The 20,637-nt window shown below is 42.8% G+C and overlaps 1 protein-coding gene across 1 annotated transcript in view; it reads left to right on the top strand.

Annotated features, from left to right (window-relative positions):
- The first annotated feature begins 5,631 nt into the window (after positions 1-5,631).
- Positions 5,632-20,637, top strand: part of SYK (spleen associated tyrosine kinase) — a 52,306-nt gene continuing 37,300 nt past the window's right edge. The window contains exon 1 of the mRNA XM_062609824.1: positions 5,632-5,930. The gene's annotated coding sequence lies outside the window, so the exon portion shown is untranslated. The remainder of the gene's footprint in view (positions 5,931-20,637) is intronic.

Below are 20,637 nucleotides of genomic sequence, written 5' to 3'. Positions count from 1 at the left end.
ACAGATGCAGACTCCACCAGCACTACATCTTAGCAAATACAAGCTCCTAGACTGCAGTGCAAAGATAGTGACTGGCTCTGTAGGAAAGAGCTGGCAAGTGTTACAAACAAAACATAACTACAGCTAAATTCAAACTGACTTTTGCAGAATCCCTCTCTCTCTCTTTTCTGTCCCCCAGTCCTTGTGATTAGAGAAGGGCTCCATAATAAAGAAATTACATAAGATACCCTAGTAATCAGTCTTTCTGGAACATGGAATTTGGAAGAAATACTGTTGAAGGCCAATATGGAATTAGCTTCACACCATTTGAAAGAATGCATATAAATACAAAAATAATACTATTTAAGTACTTTGACTATTTACAGGGTGTACTAAATCCAACCATGTTTCAGTTGAAGATAAAAAACTAGGAGTTTTCTGTGCCACTAGTAGGTTTACACTGGAAACATTTTAATCTATTTCAATTTCTACATACACTTGAGGATCTATAGTTTTTGTCCAATTGTCTCTATTCACCGATGTCCTAGGTTTAGCATAAGTGTGGCTGCTTTTATCATCCACATGACCATATAACAGTCTTAGAATAAAATTTTAGATGCTTAAATACCTATCCATTAACTGATGCCCCAGCCAGGGGGAATTCCAAAAGGAACTGGACCAGGAAAACGTGCTCTTCATGCTCTAGTATGTCAGTATGTAACCAGTGATAAAAAAAGGCTTCCACAGAGGATATGACTTTAAACCAATACAGTCCTCAGCTCTGACACACTGGGCTTCCAATGCTGTTCTTGTTTGATGACTGAGGCAGTCCAAGATGGCTCTCAGAGGGCTATAGATCCAGCATTGTACAGACTAAAATGCTTCTGGAAATGGTGCTGAAACAGAATCTTTCCCCCCAGTTACTTGGGACTTAGAAGATGATTATGTATTTTATCTTTTAAAAAAACTTTATGCTGGTTCTTCTCCACAGCAGAGCTTGCCCATTCTCTTCATAATACCTTTTTCTTAAGGGTTTTGCTCAAGACTTCTTAAAAATCTGATTATCAGCTCCTTGTTACCCACTGCCTTAGTTATTTGCTACGCTAGGATTAGGCAACACTGTGAACAATGTGCTTTTAAAAAAGACTTGCTTTTTGTCCCATCATAGCTTGCTGTTGTATATGCTTTTGCTTCTTTTAGCCATTCTTCTCAAACAATGCACTATTCTTTAATACTGGTTTAAACAGACACATCTTTGCTATAAAAACAAAAGCTAAAACTGCTAACTAGCCATGAGCATGTGGTACATGAAGTCTTAAAGATTGGACTGGCCCAGCCCAAGCCTACATCTTCACTTTAACATAAGTGTATTTTGTAAAGTCATGTAAATACAGAAAACATCTTTTCTCAGCTAATCCACAATCTTAACCTGCAAAGTCCCACATAAATCTAAAAATGTAGATACCATACCTTCTCACTTCATGATCTTCCACATGTAGTGAATTCATCCTGAGACAACTCTTAATCACCAGCAAGCAAAATTATCAAGTTTTACAACAGACATACATAATGACCGTGATCCATTTATTTGTTTTAAGGTAAAAATAGAGGGGAAACATCAGAAACGTGACTGTTGCATGAAAAATTGTGATATTTAAATTGTTACAGACATAAGATAATGCAGATATCATTACATTTAGCGTTAGTTGATACAGAAAATACCTCAAAGCCCCTGAATTATTACTCTTAACTTCATATAGCACATAATATTGCTACTAAGATTTCTAGTCAAAGTAGTAAATTAGTATATAATGGAAATATTAAGAATTTCTAGATTCTTATAATAGGCAGGCAGGTCAATTAATTTGCAGCACATCTCCCCCAGTCTATTTCTGTGTAATTTGCCTAGACTTTGTTGCTACTGTTTTCTAGTTATATTCAGCTACAAGTAAGTAAAACCTTTGTGGAAACACAAATGGCTGGTATTTACAATATATGGAATCCCTTCAGGCATGGGATCTCTGCTGTTAGGGATCTTTGCTACTCCTTGGTAAACAGAAATGGGCCAAAGGATATGAGATTATTGTTTTTACTTTTTGTAGCTTTTGATCCAGCTCAGTTCTTTCTGAGTGTAATTTGCTTTTGTGTCACAACACTGCTTTTGGGGTATTGGGTTTTAATTTTCTCTAAATGTTGTTTACTGCTATTGTGCCAACACTGAATCACTGCTTCCATCAAAATTAAAATGAAGTAGACAATAAATAACTCCCAAATAGCATGTATTTTTGTTCGAGCCATGACTGAACTCAATGAACTGTACAGAAATTTGGTATTCCTTAGGCAAAATGAGTCACTTCAGCATTCTTCCCTTTGTATAGATGTAGAGTCCCATCTTGCTGACATTAATTGCTTCTCTCATAGAGACCCTTGACCTTTAGCTGTAAGTATGGCCAAGTATCAAGAATCTGAACCTCAAATGAGACAGTCACATTTAACATTCAATCAGACAACAAAGCATCATCTTAGCTTACAGCATTTCCTACAACAGAAAGAGAGATGGCATTTTAAAAAAAATGCTTAGCTCCAGTCTGTAATTGTCTTGAGAGTAAGCTGCAGTAGTACCCTTTGCACCAGAGCAGACTTCCACCAGTGCAAACTACTTCTGCAAAAGTACATCTCCAAATTCCAAGCCATAAACCAACCTAAAAAATCTCTCAGGAGAATGAAATAAATAATAATGCTTCAGTGTGGTAGCTTAGCTTAAAAAAGTTCTATTTCAACATACCTGCTTGTATTATCTGTTAACCAAATGAGAAGACAACGGAATAAACACTACATAACTCCAAATCTCCAAAGTTTGGAAAGGCTTGGCTACGTAATTTTCCTAAATTATATTGATCCTAGAGTCAGTATAGTAAAGAAATTATATTTGGGAATATTCTTTTAAATCAGTTAATCGACTTTATCATGACTGATCATATGATAAAAAACAGATTTGAAACAAACCAGTAGTGTAACTTCCATCATCACCAACAGCAGCACCGGTCTGTTCCCACCTGTTAAGTCCTGTGAGTTCAAGTGGTCATCCCAATTGCTTTCACTATGCAGAAAAAAATAGTAGATCATGTGTGGAACCACCAGAGCAGCTGATGACTGCAACAGTGTCATGGTATATGAGAAATTATTCATGGCTTTTGTATCAGAAAAAAAATCAGGACTTAATCTGCAGTAAAAGTTAAGTCCAACCTCAGGGTTAAAATTTTGCCAGAGCACTGAATGACCTAGCATGTAGACATGTAGTTGTAAAGTCTCCCAGCACATTAGATGTGTCCTGATATTAGGCAAAGTGTCATGCCTCCTGAAAGCAGAGGTCTTTCAAATTGTACTGCAATAACAAGTGTTGACACTCCCTCAGGTGTTTGCCCAAAACCACGGAGGATTACAAAGTTAATTGCTCTGGTCATTAGACAGCATTAGTGGGAGGCTGTGAACAAACTATTGGTTTCTACTGTATATATTCATGTTGGGTGGGAGATTCCACAAACTTACCGAATCTTTACAAAAAACCCAGATATACTTGATGAAATTTTGCCAGACAAAAAGAGGAATTATTTTATCTTGCCAATTACCTGACTCCTATAGAGTCAGCTACACAGGACCAGAAAGCTTCAGAATAACATATATAAAAATATATGATAATGTATAAAATTGCATGAAACAAAAAGTAAACAATGGATAGCACCAAAAATATTTACTTCCCTTGCAGGATTTCCCCTCTTCTCTGACATGAGCTGACCCAGGCCAGCAGCCAAGCACCCACACAGCAAATCGCTCAATTGCCCCCGCCCAGCAGGACTGAGGGCAGAATAAGAAAATCAAAATCAAGAAAGTGGTGTATTAAGATAAAGACAGTTTAATAGGCGAAGGAAAGGTAAAAACAAAACCCAAACCAAATGATACCTAGGTTGTCACTCATCACCTCCTGCAAACACAGGGTTGCCCAGTAAGTCTCCAAGAAGTAGCCACCTTGGAAGACATCCCTCACCCTCCACCTTTCTTCATCTACCCCCAGTTTTGATTGCTGAGTATATAGTATGGGACATCCCTTTGGTCAGTTGAATGCAGCTGTTCTGGCTGTGCCCCGTCCCAAATTCTTGTCCACTGCTAGCTTACACGCTGGGGACAGGGGCAGAATGTGAAACAGAGAAAGCCTCAACGTTTTGCAAGCAGTGTGCTGGAATAAGACAGCTTATTAGTGTGCTACCAATACTGTTTAAGTCAAAATCAAAGAAACAGCACTATACTGGCTATTGTGAAGAAAGTTAATTTCATGTGAATCAGGTCCAGTACAGTTGCTCATACATAATTTAAAGCCCCTGCAGTACTGATGATTTTTTCACCTATTTAAGATGAGACTTCTCCTTAAAAACCAGTTCATAGTCCAATAATGATTTTCTAAAAGGTGCTTCCTACAGATTATGCTCTGTTCACACTTGGATATTGATACTGTGCCATCAAAACGTGTCAAAGAATTAAGTATTTTTATGTTCTTCTCTTTTTTCTAATATGTAGGTAGTGCCAGTAAGAAACACATCACCACTACAGCAATTACCAAAAATCTCATTGAAATCAAGCAAAACCAGACACCTTTTTAACTGGTATGAAATATGAGAGTTTTGTACTTTGGCAACTCTGTTAACTGTAATGGATGTATGGGCCATTTTGCAACGTGGAAGGAGAGCCAGTGTTCCACTGCTCTAAAATAAGGCCAGTGTCCCACACCAGTGCTAGCACTGATATATTACTGGGAAGAAGGAAGCTCTCTTTACTTCCCACTAGGAGGTAACCACACTCATCACAGGACCACAGTGTCATGCAGCATAGTCAAAGCTAAAGGGAACCTGAGTGCTCAGGCTGCAGCCGAGGCTCCTCATGCCACTCATCAGCCCTGTTATGACCCACAGGTGGGGCATGTCACCCCTGGACAGTCCCAGGCAAACAGCAGTTGCCACCTTTTGGGTCTGAGGGGTTGTCTGCAGCGGGAATTAATTCCCTGTCACACAGAGTGCTGAGGAGGCCTTGAAGAGGGACCTCCCTTCAGTTCGGTGTCTGGGCACACTGGAGTCTCCATCACACGTGGAGCTGCTACAGGAAGTATTTTTTATTAAAATATGGAGTGTGCGGAATGAAATATAACAGGAAGGGAGATACTGTGCAACGCTAGGACCCTGTGTAGCTCCAAAAGGAAACCCTCCAAGAGTTATCTTCTTACCAAAGCACACCAAAAGACAGAACTTAAAATATTCGCCGAAGTGTACATACTCCTTTTCCTGTAGGGAGAAGCCCCCACTTGATACACTTTGACCCTCCGTCCCAGGCGTGGTGCTGAGCAATATTGTGCCCATCTTACAGAGCCAGCCTCTGCCACAGGGACCCACATCGCCGGGTTATCACGGAGACCCACATTATGGGGTCCCAGCAACAGCCACCGCAGGCGGCACCGTGGGGGACACGCATCGCAGGGCCCCGGGACAACCCCTCGGGAAAAGCCACACCGGAGGGGCATGGAGGCTGCAGCGGTCCGTGCCTTGCCTTGCCGTGCCCTGCCGTGCCGCCGGGGTCGGCGCCCTCCCACCGGGGCTACCGCCCGAAAGAAGGGGCCGGGGGCACACCGGTTGCGCCCGCTGAGGAGAAGGGAGAGCGCGCCGACACCCCGTTGAGGAAGTGGCCGCGGCTGCGAGAGAAAACGAGGAAGCGACGGCACCCGCGGCGCTAAGCGCGGTTCCAGCCCTGCTCCGGGCTGTACCCTGATCCGGCACGGCACGGCCCGGCACGGCGAAGCTGCCCGCCCGAGGGCTGCCTCCCTGACGGCTCTCTCCCAGCGGCAGAAGTAGCGGCAGCAGACGCCGGGCGGGAGGGGCGGCGCGGTGCGCAGAGACCAGAGGGGAGCGGTGAGTAGGGGCCCTGGGCATGGACACGGCGAGCTGGGCCGCGGCAGGCGGGTCCAAGGGTGCTGGGGGCCCGGCAGAAACGAGAGGCGGGCGGGCGCGCTCACCAGCGAGCGGAGAGGCACTGGGCGCTGGGAGCGTGAGGAGCGGCGGCGGAGCGGCGGCAGTCTGCTCAAGGGAGGTGCTTGTTGGAGCTGCGCCAGGCGGAAAGCGAGCGGGAAAGCTGCTTGTTGCAGCGTTTGTGAAAAAGCCTGGCGCTTGAGGAGCGCAAATCTACAGCTTGAGTACAAAAAAGTAGATTTCATTATGTCTCGGTACGCTACTGTGGTAGGTTTTCAACAAAGCAAGTGTACACAAGCGCGGGGCTTCTCTATGAACGGCACATAACGTGTCAAAGATTTGATGCCTGGCTGAATAGGTTTAAAAATATGTCGCTTTCTTATCAAACTTCCCTCTTTTGTTTCCAAGAAAACAACTGTAGTATATTACTAGACATGCTTTAAGTAGCCGAATATTTCAAGCCTGATGCCAGAGCCATTGCTCTTCATTTTGTGCATTGCCAGCATTACTCAGTTTTCTTCTGTGCTGCATAAAGTTTGTGTTGTAGTTGGCTGTATTAGTTTGAAGTGATGTTTATTTGGGGAAAGATAAGCGATACTTCTGCTAGGTGACGCTGATGCCAGGAGGAGAGTAGCAAGTATAGTCCCAGTCTGGCAGAATTACATGATATATTGTAAAGTGTTTCCATTTTAAAACAAAATTCTTACTTCCAAGGGAGTTAACTGCCTTAAAAAAAAAAAAATAAAATGTTCTTTTCTGTTAGGCCTGTGTCATGCGCTTTCCATCCACAGAAGCTTAGATCTGCTGAGCAGCCCTTGAGGTGAATCTACAGCCTAATCTACAGGCACAGCCGTATGGTACAGAGCTAGTATAAGCGTGCAGAGCTGTGTGTTTTCACAGGCTTAGAGACCATGAACTGTAGCAGTGCACAGCATGTTGTAGGACAAGTCCATTTAGAGGAACTGTGACTTTTTTGTTTTTTTTTCTTCATCCCTCTGTTGGGCATTGAGCGATAAACAGAAAATAAGGAAGTTTGAATGTTCTTTATATTCTGACAGTTATCCTGTGAGGGGAGAAAGATTGTAGTCTGATGAAGACTAATTTGAAATAAGGGGTTTGGAATCAGAACGCTCAAAAATGGCTGAAAGATTAAAATGAATGACTGCAAAATCCCAAGAGAAATACACTTGAAGTGTTCTGGTTTTGCATGTGTTAGAAAATATTACCAGTTTGGCAGAGCAAAGAAGAAGTGTGCAGTTCTCCCATTTGCAGTGTTGTAATTCTGATACAAAAGCAGAATTTCATCTGAAGTCGCAGAAGACAAAACCTGAAATATATATTTAGAAGTACTGCCTTGTCACAGTCAGCACAAACTAACAGTTTTGAAGATTGAATGTGAAATTGTAAAAAGCTGGATTTAAGCACTTTTGAAGATACTGATGAAAAAAAAATATAATGTAGGGGCATTTCCTTAGTCTCCCATCCTTTCTTTTGTATCTGTTATGCCAGAGGCACTGGAATTGGGAGAAGTCACTTCTGAAATACATGTTGATTCAGAAGCTGTGGTCTCACAATCATAATTAGTTTTTGCGAATCACACTTTTTTCCTTCCTAATGCTATTCCAATATGCAGCATTTAGCAGAAAGCAGTGAGTCTTACATGACTGTAAGAAACTGTATTTGCATCTGGATCTGTTGAAGATACTAGGTAGTGTTATCCTTCTTCCAGCTTTATAGACTTTTGGATCAGTGCCTCGAGATCTGTTGTGTACACATTAGACAGGCTGTGCCAGAATCTGCTTTTGGTTGCATGCATTTAGTTCCAGAATAACACATCTGAAAAAGGGAACTTGTCTGTTTTCATGTCATAACTACAAGGAATACAACACTTACCTACCTTTCAATGTGAGTTGCAAGAAGACTGTTCCAATGAGCTATTTAAAATTACTTCTTTTTCACTTAAAGTAGGTGCATGCCTAAGTGAATTACTCCAGTGGGGCAAGAGTGCCTGTATCATTCAGGGTGCCTGTTAAAAAACTGAACACATTTTACAGGTGTTTCTGAGCATGAGTAGTAAGGTTCAGTCATAAGAATGAAGGCTTTTCACCCTGTAAGGATTTGCAGAATCAGATTCTTAATTTCTAATTTAGGAATAAAAGTAGCATTTTATTACAGGTGGACAGTTCTGTAATCAAATATAACACTGGGTTTGCTTGCATTTGACAAAAGAAGAAAATCTTGGGGAGGAGATGATGGTTTATGTATCAGCTGGCATTGATAAGAACACTTTTACAGATAAACATTCCTAATTCTTGCGCCGAGAAACATTATTAATTTTTTCAGTTTAATGTAAGCCCTTTGATCACTCTTGTGAGAAGCAGCAGCCCTGGGCTTTACAGGATTATTCCCTATTCTTGTATGCAGTATAGGCCAATACACAATTATCAATATTTATTTAGTCATAATAAAAATAATGTGATCACAAAGTTGTTGTGTAGTATTTGCATTTTCATCCATTAATTTAAGGTTTCAGCAGCAGGTTTATGTAGTTGATGTTGCCTAGCTGTTGGACAATTTGTGCAGTGACATATCCAACAACTTCTGTTCCCTTCAGAACGAAAGGAGGCAACACAAGGAATCTTTCAGCACTGAAACTGAGTAGAGGTAAAATGTCAGGTGCTAAAAGCTTTTGTAAAAGTAAGACTTATGGCACTGTGGTATGTAAATCCAGCCATGCAAATCCATGAGGCAACTCCTAGGGTGGGGATGGAGTTGAATTGACAGGAATAACATTTGTGGTTGGAGGTAACTAGAGAAAACAGAGACAGGAAGTGTTAGAGTAGAATATGTACTAAGGAAACAGCATACAGTTGACTAAGTATTTTAAGATCATAAAGTAAAAAAAGATGGAGCTTTTAAATGGTTTTTAAGACTTAAAAATCCTTATCTTAAGAAACAGATTCGGTAAAATGAATAAAAGGACCAGGGGTCAGCATAAGGTACATCAGCCACAGCCTACCCCTAATGTCTTGTATAGTCTTTCTCTTACTGTTTCCCACTGTTTCAATGAAATAATGAAGTAAGTGAGAAAAGGAAAGGAAAAAAACAAAAATCATAAAACTTTTGAGACAACTGCCTCTAGAACATGTGGAAGTCAGTGTACTGTCTCTTAGCTAAAGCCAGTGTGACTGGGAACATCTGTGGGCTAGTAAAGCTAAAATGCTAAAATGTGTAGTTCTGCATTTAAAAATTCTAGTGCTGATTTCAAAATTGGCTCTACAAATTTCAAAGGAATTGGGCTCAGTTTAAAACAATGTCTTAATAGTTTTTGCAGACTAGTTTTGATTTTTGTAGTCTTGAGTATAAAGTTTGTTTTTTAATCTAGATTCAAAGCCTGGCATTTGAAATCTGCTAGAAAGACATCTTTTCCCCCCAGAAAAAAAAAAACTCTTTTAAAATACATTACAGAAAAACTTAAACTAAAAAATCCTTTTTGTCATTTTTTTTAGAGAAAGCATAGAAAAGGAAGGTAGTAAGTGTGCTAGGCAGTTTTTCATGGATGAGCTCCCACTCTGGGAAGCTTAGCCCAAATTTTATAACTTGAATCAAGTTTATAACTTGTTCACTTTACAGAGAACAAACAAACAAACAAAAAACCAAACCAAAATTCAATCCAAACAAACAAAGAAATAAAAACCCACAAAAAACAAACTTAAGAATTTGATAAGGTGAAAAGTCTCCAATACCTGAAATATGAGGAATCTAAGTAAAGGAAGCAGCATTAACATAGTCATCTTTGACATAATGTGTTAGATTTCAGTGCTGCATTTCAAAGGATACATATGAATTCTGCAGTATTTTGCTCAAAAGTTGGTAAAACAAGCAGTATATTTAAGTAACGGTTATTTTTATAAATAGGATAATGGAATTAGCTGTCTTTTTCACAACTCCATCTTGCAGGTTTCTGAGAATGATGACTTATTTATAGTGAGTATCAAGAGGAAGAGCGCTGCTCTCAACAGTTCCGGTCATGCATACAGCGGGACACTCCAGAATTAAGAATGCATTGAGAAAGGCTTTGAGTAACTGTTCTGTCCTCAGTTACCCTGTGCAGTCGGTAAGGAATCTCATGCTGCTTCAAGTGAGCTCAACAGCTGTGTGAGTGTCTTCATCCAGTGGATGCAGCAAAGATCTGGTCCGCAGGTATCCTGCGTACAGAAGTTCAGGGGAAGAATTCTGTAAGGGGAGACTGAACTCAATCCCTTTCTGCAGAGGATGCAGAGATGTTTTCACATGGAATCAGTGGTGTGTTGAGGGAGTGATGTTGCTAGTGTGAAATCCAATTGCCTCTGACTCCTGAGGAACAAGTTCTGTCAAATGGAGGCAGTTTTTTGGTATCCTGGTGTAGCAACTATCTGTAGCAACAATTACCTATAGACCATTTAGCAATGTAACCGTTGATGTTGCACAGAGGATGGTACACCATGAGAAAAGAAGGTTGAAAATAAGCTATTTGTTTTTCCAGCCTGGCAGTTTGTCATGCAAGAGCTAGGGAAATACTGCCTGATGGCCCATAACACACTGAGGCCAGGTGCATCCTCTCTCTGCCCAGAGTGATAAACCGGCCTTGTCAAGAGTATTTCACTGGTCTAGGTGTTGAAAATAGGCTTCCTCTGTGGTACTGGAGGAGAAGGCTCCTGCTTCTCTCTCTATAGCATTTCTGCAACATTCTCATGTTTTATGTGAGAAGTGAGGTTACAGTTAATCCAAGAGGTTGTTTGCTGCCTAAAGGGTATTCCTGCATACTAAGAGCCTGATCCGTCCTTTATAGCAATGAGAAGTGAGCTTTAGCTGTACTGTTTGTTCTGAGCATATAGGGCTGTATGAGGAAAGGACGCAGACCTAGTCTTTTCTTGAGTGTGAACTCGTTGACACACTAATTGGTATGAGGAGCTTTTTTGCAGTGCAGTTTTACCTTTCTGATGTACACATCCTCACAAAAGCTAGTCAGGAGGAGCTGGCTCCGCTGCTGGAGGATGCTATACTTGGAGAGAAGTCTTCCTTTGATCTGGTTCCTAATTACAAAAAAAAAGAAACCCACATTACATAGATGTTAAGAAACTGATGTTTAATGTTGGGAGTGTGGCTGCGTGAGCTCATAGCCCATCTTCCTTTCAAAAAAATAACATAAAAATGCTTATCCTTTCTTCCAGACTTCTGTGGGTGTAATTGCCAGCAAGAGATGAGCCATTGTAAGTTAGTGCCCGTGCAGTAGAACATTAGCCTTGCTATATTCTCCTACCAGGAGCTTTTCAAAGAATAAGGTAACATGCCACATTTTCCATAGAAAGTGGCACTGAGAAATCTTGATCAGTTTTGTAGAAACTTGCCTATTCTAGAAGTATGAAAAGCCAGTTATTTTTGTTCCTGCAATAATTTCTGTACCTTATATAGAGCAGGATACTGCAGACTGTTTCAGATGACAGATGACCTAGGTCTAAAAGAGGAACCTGCTTTATTTTGCCACTCTTAACTCACAATGAGGCCAGTCAGTCAGTCAGCCTCTGTGCTACAAAGAGCAGTTTTACTTTTTAATGTATTTCTGGAAAGGCACTTCAGTTCCTAAAGCATTCAGAGGCAGTTTGGGGCTCCCTGAGAAAGACTTTTGTAACTGCACCCCAGCCCAAGCTTTTTTTCTGTCAGCACTGGGAAGAAACAGTTGTCCCTGTACACTTCCATTGACACTGCAGAGCACACAGCTGAAGTTTGTGAAGGTCTGTCTGTGCACAGAGAAGTTTGTTCACACCTTGTCAGAGCAGGGAAACAGGAGATAAGAGAAGGGTCGGCCTGGAGTATTTGGAATACTTTCCTTTGGGTGTTAGCTCTTCCCCAGTGGTTCCATTTTCTGTATGGTGTTTAGTGGGTGCTGATCACAGTAAAAGTACTTTGCCCAAAAGGGAGCAGGCTTCCATACAGAATATGCCATCTGTTTTAAGACAAAAATACTTGTTTTGACAAGAGACATCTTTAGCCTGAGGCAGTGGTTACATTTGTGACAGTGGAAGATTTCCCTGGAAAAGGAGTCAAGGGAACAACTAGTAAAGCATGGAAAGGGTATGAAAGTGTGAAAGGAAGTGTTGATATTTTTGTGTTGGTGAGTTGTTTTCTTTTTTTTTCTTAAGCGCCAAACTTTTTTTTTCCTGTTTTTCTTAAGTATATGTGAAAACCATGGGATTTCTATTGCCAGAGAAAGAATGATTCTAATCCATAAATGCCTGTCTACTTTATTTTTTTCCCAGTAGCATTCTGAATCTTTTAAAAGATAAAGCAGAAAAACCTTTTTAGAGGCTAACTATAAAATGTCAAAAGGTTAACAAAGACGGAAGGTCCCCAAAAGAAGGTGTTGTGGAAGAGAGACAATAGATTTATAGCATCAGAGAAGAATGTTGTTTTTAGTGATCAGTGCCCCCCCATGACCTCACTACAGAAGCCTACACAGTAAACCTCTGAATAACGTATGAACACTGTAGTGCTTTTTCTAAGCATTTGTTTACCTTATAATAAGAGCAGTAATAGTGTTGCCAACTTAAGTAGTATTTCCTCAGGAAATAGTTCAATAGCTGGAGTGCCTGAAGTAGTCTGATGATATCAGAATGTCAGATGCAGTTTAGAATAAATGAGGACATTTCTGTCATGTTTCAGTGGAGGCAAAACATCTATTTAACTGTCTTCAATAGAGACAAAAATGATTCTGGAAAGTAAGTGCAAAGAAAAATATTTATTAAATAACTTTTTTCTTTTTTTTAATACTAATGATTTTAGGTGTGAGTTTTTGTTTCAGCTCTTTGCATGAATAGATCTTTAACACAAGAGGGCAGATACATGGTGTTTTGGTAGATGAAGCACCAACACCACCTGTTTGGCAGTTTTCTTGTTCTGTTAAGGCCAATATGCTGAGGATTTACATGTCTGACCAATTTGGTGGCCTTCTATGATGGGACTGCAGAACTGACGGACAGGGGTAGAGCAGTTAATGGCCTCTAACTGGACTTGTGCAAAGTGTTTGACACTGTCCCGCACGACATCCTTGTCTCTGAATTGGAGAGACATCAATTTGATGGATGGATCACTGGGTGGACAAAGAATTGGCTGGATGGCCTCACGCACAGAGTTGTGGTCAATGGCTCAGTGTCCAGCTGGAGATCGGTAATGAGTGGTGTCCTTCAGGGATCGGTGTTGGGACCGATCTTGTTCAACATCTTTGTCAGTGGCATGGACAGTGGGATTGAGCACGCCCTCAGCAAGTTTGCCGATGACACCAAGCTGTGTGGTTCAGTTGATACGCTGGAGGGAAGGAATGCCATCCAGAGGGACCTTGACATGCTTGTGAGGTGGCCAATGACAGCCTTACGAAGTTCAGCCATGCCAAGTGCAAGGTCCTACACCTCAGTCTGGGCAATCCCAGACACAGCTACAGGTTGGGCAAAGAAGAGATTCAGAGCAGCCCTGCGGAGAAGGATTTGGGGGTACTGGTTAATGAGAAACTTAACATGAGCTGGCTTCAGTGTGCACTTGCAGCCCAGAAAGCCAACCGTATGAAGCTGGGCTGAGAAAGTTGGGGCTGTTCAGCCTGCAGAAAAGAAGGCTGCATGGAGACCTCATAGCAGCCTTCCAGTGTCTGAAGGGCGCCTACAGGGATGCTGGAGAGGGACTCTTCATCAGGGACTGTAGTGATAAGACAAGGGGTAATGGGTTCAAACTTAAACAGAGGAAGTTTCTTTTAGCTATAAGCAAGGAGTTCTTTACTGTGAGGGTGGTGAGGCCCTGGAGCAGGTTACCCAAAGAAGTGGTAAATGCTTCATCCCTGGCAGCGTTCAGGACCAGGTTGGATGGAGTCTTGGGTGACATGGCTTAGAGTGTGGTGTCCCTGCCCGTGGCAGGGGGGCTGGGACTTGATGATCTTAAAGTCCTTTCCCACCCTAACTATTCTGTGATTCTGGCATTCCATGAACAAGGGGAAACATTATTTTCTCTTAAGATCAGGAAGGTGCTAGCAAGGCCACTAATTTTCAGAATCATGAGAACACACAAAACCTGTCACAGGTTGGACAATCCTGCAGGTCACTAATGGCATTATTCAACTCAAGATTGTAAACTCCTCAGCAGAAAAGTCTTCTGGGCCCAAAGCTACCACACTCCTCATTTGTTCCCAGACTGACTTTAACTAAGCTGCTATTCTCTTAAAATATATATCTCAGTGTTTAAAAACCTTAGAAGGAGCACTGTAGTTATCCCAAAATCATTGCAAGAAATCAGAAATATCTGAAAGAAAGAAAATGCTTCTGAAACTGAACTGCTAACAAAGTAAAATATGGAACTTGGCACCTATGTCTGATAAAAGTGCTAAGGAAAGGCTAATGCTGGGAAAATACTGAAGAGTGAAAATTGCTTTAAAACTAACAGATATGCTTTGCATATCTATCCTCATTGCCCAGCAGTGTGTGTAGAACAGCAGAAAAGCCTTTGGAAATGAAAGAAGGCACATTTTAAAGTCTGAAGTGCAGGGAAGAAAACAGTACAGCATAATGCTTCGATAGTCAGTAAAAGGATCCAGAGATAAGAGATGGCTGTTTGCTTGTATGATAAAACCTTCTCATAGAGTAGGAGAAAACACATGATGAAAGAGGCCCAAGCGTGAGTGGTGGACAGGTTGCTGTGGACTGTAAGCTGGTTAGAGACGCAGTAGGTGGAGGCTGAGACATACTGCCGGTACACAGCCAAGGCACTTCCTGAGGAAGAACACCATATTGGAAGAAACCTGTTGGTGATCTCATGTATGTTGCTTTTCCTTTTGATACAGTGATATGGGCATCTCTTTCAGATGATAAATGGGACATTGTTTGGAGATGTCACTGTCTACAAAAGTTGTAAAAATCATTAGTGTTGCCAGCTGAATTAAGTAAGATTTTAGATTTTTTTCCAATAGGTCAAAAAGTTCACCTTATGTCCTGATCAGTTTGTTCAAATGACTTGAGAAAATGATATTCTGCTTCATTTCCTTCCCTAATGACTTACTTTTAAACATTTACTTTGTTCTTCCTTTGTTGCTGCATAATTTCCTCTTAAAAATTCTTCTCATAAGGTCTGGATAGAAATTAAGTCTTCATGTTTTTTATGCAGGAAGGTAAAGAAGACATTTAAAGGTAATCTGATGAATCAAATTAAGACCACCATTCAGCTGCCTAGGCAGACTGGAAGGTGGTTTTAAAGGTGAAGAAATGAGAACACAACAACTGTTTAAATCCATTTTATTTGTTAAGTACTATAAAAATGTAAATATCACCTTTAAATGTGAGGCAGTAACAATGGGTTTATAATACCTTCATGGCAATTATGTCACAATTTACATCAGTTTGGAGTATACCATTAAGATTATACTAAACCCTGAAAGTACCTAAATATTTAAAATACTATTTGAAGTCACCATCAAATGTATATTTCTAATTCTTTGCATGCTTACTTTCACCTTTTAGATCGAAAGGTAGAAAAGAATCTTAAAATGAAAAATTACAGTGCTGTTCACAGAGGCAGACATCTTGATTCCAAGATTTCTAATTAAACATGAATTTTAGGGAAAAGAAAAAATTTCACCCTATGCTAGATCAAATTGTTTCAATCGTTCTGCGCTCTCCAGTGAGCCTTTGTTTTGTCTTTTGCATGCAAAAGATACTGCTTTTTACTTCTATACTTTTCATATATTGCTCATAGAATACTACTTTGAAAACCAAGGAAAGGGAAAAAAATAACTGTTCAAATAAAGAGCTTATCTGGAGCACTGTTTCACCACTACATGCCTTTTGATCTTTTGTCGCACTTCAGTCCTTTTACTCATTAAATAGTTGGATGAGTAGAATAATCAGACATCTGCCCTTAAGTCTCCTTCCATGTGCCTGTTTGGTCTTTGTAGAAAGATTCATACTGCAATTTACAATCTTTTATGTTACAGTGGAGATTAGTACCTCAGTAACACTATGCTCGCTGCTATGCAAACCATTCAATAAAGCAATTATTCTACTCTTATCCTTGTCTAAATGTAAGAAGTGAAAGAGAAGCAGGCTAAGGGTAACAGTTTGGTCAACACAGATTGTTTCTAATGCTTTCCAGGTGAGTTCTCTTGAGTTTTGCTGCTCTGTTGTACAAGAATGTTCCACATCCCTGCATGCAGGAAATGTGTGAGGTACAAAACTCTTGTGTTATGTCTGGAGTCCCCACTATCTGCAACACTGATGAGGGAAACTGTGTACCTAATTTTCCTATGTATTTGCATAGGAAATATTCAAATACATATTTTTATTTTTTTTTATTTCATGTAGGGTAACCCATTATATTTGCTTGTATTTGTAGTTTCCTTAAAAGTCAAATGTAATGGCTATGGGGAGAGTTGCACTTTAGACCCTCTTTTAGTGTTAAGCTGAAGTTCATCTCTCAGGTAACCAGCTGCACTTCCTTCAGCCTTCTCAAGGGTAAAAACCTTACATTCAGCCCTTTGGGTACTTAATCTCCATTTTACAGCCTCACATTTGTAACTGTGCTGACTTGGCAAGCTCAGAATTATTTGTCCCCTGGAGGAATTTGCAGGAGGAGAAAAGTGTGAATCAAACATATTTCCTTCTGCACTATTACTGATCCTAGAGGGGTATTAAACTCCCAAAAAGAAGGCAAGGTGTCGTGGTTTAAACCCAGTCAGGTAACTCGTTCACTCACTCCCCCCCCTTCTTGCCCTCCCCCTACTCCCGGAGGGACGGAGAGGAGAATCGAAAAGAATGCAACTCCCACGGGTTGAGATAAGAACAGTTTAGTAACTAAGGTGTAACACAAATCACTACTGCTACCACCAGTAATAACAATGATAAAGGAAATAACAAGGGAAGAGAATACATCACCTCACCACCAGCCGACTGATAACTTGCCCCCCAAGCCTGACCAAGCACCAACCCATACCTCCTCCAACCCCACAGTCTCCCAGTCCTTCCGGGTAACTCCCAGTTACATCCTGGGCATGACGTGCTGTGGTATGGAATACCTCTTTGGTCAGTTTGGGTCAGGTGTCCTGTCTCTGCTTCCTCCTGGTTTCCCCTCCTCCCTGGCAGAGCATGAGGCTCACAAAGTCCTTGGCCAAACCAAAATGTCATTGTTATCAGCTCTGTTCCCGAGCCGAAAGTCAAAACACTGCACTGCACCAGCTACCAAGGAGGAGAAACATGACTGCTACTGCTGAACCCAGGACACAAGGAAATCCAACCAAAGAGAACATCCATCTTAAGCTCAGATACTCCTCTGAAATAGGGAGTCTTAACTGCTGGTGAAATGGAGCACTTCTGTAGTGAACGCTGCGTCTCAAGATCATCATAAAATAAAAGCCTTTTACTGGTTATTTTTAAGACAGTAGAACGTTTACCCGTCCTCTACATGCCTAAGTGTTTCTGTCCTCTTGGGTCCATCAGATAAATTTCTAAAGAAGCTAGGTGGAAGGAGGCTAGCAGGTCGTGTTGCTGACCCTGTTGCTGGTGTCCCAGACTGCTGACCAATATGGTCGCCTCCAGAAAGAGAGCTTGCAGTAAGATGACTGCAGCAACTCAGACAGAGACCCCCGACCCAAACCGTGGCTGTTCAGGTCTCTGGATGCAGGGAGTGCCAGAGCCTGCTGCTGCCGGGGGAGGGAGGACAGCATTCCACCCACGTGAGGTGTGAGCAGGTAGAAGATCTGCTTAGCCTGGTGGCTAAACTTAAGGAGGAGGTTGAGACGCTGAGGACCATCAGGGAGTGCGAAAGGGAGATCGACTGGTGGAGTAACTCCCTGGCGTGCCAGTCGGAACGGTTCCAGGGAGATACCCCCCAAAAGGGGAAGGACCCCCTGCCCTCTCAGACAGAGGGGGATGGCCCGAGACAGCCCCTGCCCTGTAGCTGTTGCGCAGAGGTAGGGGACCAAAAAGACGACGACGGTTGGAAGCGAGTTCCAGTTCGGCGTCGTGGGAAACCCTCCCCCCTTCTTGCCTTGCTTCCCCAGGTGTCCCTCTGTAATAGGTTCGAGGCCCTGGATCTTGAAGGAGGTAGGTGAGAAGTGGGGCAAGGCCAGCCTACAAGGCCACATAGGAAAAGTTGGTCGACTTTGCACCTCAAGACTGCCTCTGTTAAGAAAGAAAGAAGGGTCATTGTAGTAGGCGATTCCCTTCTGAGAGGAAGAGAGGGCCCGATATGCAGAGTTGACCCTCATCATAGGGAAGTGTGTACTCTGCCTGGAGCCCGGATCAGGGATATCACCAGGGTGCTCCCCAACCTGGTGCACCCGACGGACTACTACCCGCTGCTGATCTTCCAGACAGGTGAGGGGGAAGCTGCTTTCCGCAGTCTGAGGGGGATGAAGAAAGACTACAGGGCCTTGGGGCGGATGGTGAGAGTCTGGGGCTCAAGTGATCTTCTCCTCCCTCCTTCCATCTTCCACTGATGATGTGGGAAGGAATGGGAAGATTCAGTTCATAAACGATTGGCTTCAAGACTGGTGCTACAGGCAGGGCTTTGGATTCTTTGATAACGGCTGGTTTTATAGGGCACCATTCTGGACAATGACAAGTGGGAAAGGTTTATCTCACAGAGGCAAAAGGATGCTGGGGCACGAATTAGCAGGGCTCATTTGGAGAGCTTTAAACTAGATTCGAAGGGGGATGGGGTTGTAGCTGGGCTTGCCCCAGTGGGGCAGCACTCCAGAATTGATGAAGACTGGGAGGCCTCCTATAATCCTAGAGTGAAATCGGTGTGCTCAGCTCGCTCCCTGGAATGTCTGTACAGCAATGCGCGCAGCATGGGAAATAAGCAGGAGGAGTTGGAAACCTGTGTTAAGTCAGGAGACTATGATCTGGTGGCAATTACAGAGACATGGTGGGACAGCTCACATGACTGGAATATAGTCATGGAGGGCTATGTCCTTTTCAGGAAACACAGGCCAGCCAGGAGGGATGGTGGGGTGGCTCTTTATGTGCGGGAGCAACTACAATGCACCGAGTTCTGTCCGGGGACAGATGATGAGCGAGTTGAGAGTCTGTGGGTGAGAATTAAGGGGCAGGCTGGCAGGGGCGATACTGTTGTAGGTGTCTGTTACAGACCACCAGATCAGGGTGAGGAAGTTGACGAGGCCTTCTACAGGCAGCTGAGAGCGGCCTCACAGTCACAGGCTGTGGTCGTCGTGGGGGATTTTAACTTCCCTGATGTTTGCTGGAAGGACCACTCAGCAACCCAGCCACAGTCCAGGAGGTTCCTCCAGTGCATGGATGATAACTTCCTCCTGCAAATGGTGGATGAGCTGACCAGGAGAGGAGCGCTGCTGGATCTCATCCTCACTAACAAGGAGGGTCTGGTCGAAGCAGTAAGGGTTGAGGGCTGCCTTGGTTGCAGCGACCACGAGATGGTGGAATTCAGGGTCTTGTGTGGTAGGACCAGTAGAATAACAAGTAGAATTGCAACCCTGGACTTTAGCAGGGCAAACTTTGGCCTTTTCAAGCAATTGCTAGGGGAAATCCCATGGGCAAGGCTGTTTGAAGGTAAAGGGGCCCAAGATAGTTGGTTGGCATTCAAGGATTGCTTTTTCCGAGCTCAAGATCGGAGCATCCCGACACGTAGGAAGTCAAGGAAGAGGGCCAGGAGACCTGCATGGCTAAATAGGGAATTGCTGGGTATGCTGAAGTGGAAGAGGAGAGTTTACAGTTCATGGAAAGAGGGGCTGGCCACTTTGGAGGAATATAAGGCTGCTGCTAGAGGATGTAGGAAGGCAGCTAGGTTGACTAAGGCCTCCTTAGAATTAAACCTGGCGAGAAGGGTCAAGGACAGCAAAAAGAGCTTTTTCAAATACATGGCAGACAAAACTAACACCAGAGGCAATGTAGGCCCACTGATGAACGGGATGGGTGCCCTGGTGACAGAAGATACAGAGATGGCAGAGTTCCTGAATGCCTTCTTTGTCTCTGTCTACTCTGCTGCAGGCAGTCCTGAAGAGCCCTGCACCCCTGAGACCTTAGATGAAGTCAGGTCAACGGAGCGGTTTGCCTTAGTCAATGAGGAATGGGTTAGAGACCAGTTGAGCAATCTGGACATCCATAAATCCATGGGTCCAGATGGGATGCACCCGCGGGTGCTGAGGGAACTGGCGGAAGTCATTGCTAGACCACTCTCCATCATCTTTACCAAGTCTTGGGAAACGGGAGAGGTGCCTGAGGACTGGAGGAAAGCAAATGTCACTCCAGTCTTCAAAAAGGGCAAGAAGGAGGACCCGGGTAACTATAGACCAGTCAGCCTCACCTCCATCCCTGGGAAAGTGATGGAACACCTTATCCTCGGTGCCATCTTAAGGCATATCAAGGATAAGAGGGTTATGAGGGGCAGTCAACATGGCTTCACCAAGGGGAAATCATGCTTGACCAATCTCTTAGCCTTTTATGAGGAAATAACACGGTGGATGGATGATGGCAGAGCAGTGGATGTGGTCTACGTTGACTTCAGCAAAGCATTTGACACAGTCTCTCACAGCATCCTCACATCTAAATTGGGGAAGTGTGGTCTGGATGATCAGGTAGTGAGGTGGACTGTGAACTGGCTGAAG

Source organism: Pezoporus occidentalis, unplaced genomic scaffold (assembly GCF_034315485.1).
Source record: "Pezoporus occidentalis ecotype Australia unplaced genomic scaffold, CSIRO_AGI_Poc_V1 ctg141, whole genome shotgun sequence".
In the NCBI taxonomy this organism is placed as follows: Eukaryota; Metazoa; Chordata; class Aves; order Psittaciformes; family Psittacidae; genus Pezoporus; species Pezoporus occidentalis.
This window is presented reverse-complemented; position numbering and strand designations above follow the sequence as displayed.